Below are 851 nucleotides of genomic sequence, written 5' to 3'. Positions count from 1 at the left end.
CTTTTCTTCATTCTTTCAGCTCGCTTTGTTTCTTTTTGCAAATTATTATCTTTGCTTTGTTCCTCAATCCATATACCTGGAAATCAAGGTTTTACATCAGTTATAGGCACAAAATAAGCATTTGAGGACACTAAATCTATATAAATAAATCCCTAAATGAGTCCAAATCTCGGACTCATCAACACCCCAACTTAAACTTTTGTTTGTCCTCAAGTTCAGCAGTTCAAAAAGGATTTCTCAAACAGTGCTACAAAAGACTCAATCATGAATGCACACAACAAGACTCAACTTAGTCATGCAAGGATCAATTGTGCACTCAAAGATTCAAGTTGTGACTCACCATTATCAAAGATTCTCAAGTTCACAATACTTACTTCAAATGCAAGTTCAAGCTCAACAAAGGTACTCAAATGCCTTCACAACAAAGATGATTCCACATTCACACACAATTGTTCAACAATTTATAGTTTCGGAGTCACATACAACTCTCACACTCACAAAGATGAACACATGCATGACTTCACTTATAGGTTTGCCCTTATTTACCAGCCAACATTTGTTTCAGCTCACTCAAGATCAAAAAGGTCTTTTCAAGGCTTGTAACGGGGTTGAGTGTAAATGTATGGTCATTTAGGCTCAATGGCTGCTATCCTCATGAAATGTGGTATGAACATCACTTTCTTTCCTTTTCTTCAACACTTTCACTTATGCTCAAAATTCACCCTATTATTCACTTCTCATGGACATTTCTTTTGCAATTTTCACAAGTTTTTTATTCTTTTTGTTTTTCTTTCTTCTTTTCTTTTTTTTTTGTATGGAGGGGTTCCATCTTTTCAAGACCATGAATCAAT

The sequence above is a fragment of the Solanum tuberosum genome, unplaced genomic scaffold (genome assembly GCF_000226075.1).
Source record: "Solanum tuberosum cultivar DM 1-3 516 R44 unplaced genomic scaffold, SolTub_3.0 scf00450, whole genome shotgun sequence".
Classification (NCBI taxonomy): domain Eukaryota; kingdom Viridiplantae; phylum Streptophyta; class Magnoliopsida; order Solanales; family Solanaceae; genus Solanum; species Solanum tuberosum.
Note: the sequence above shows the minus strand (reverse complement) of the source record.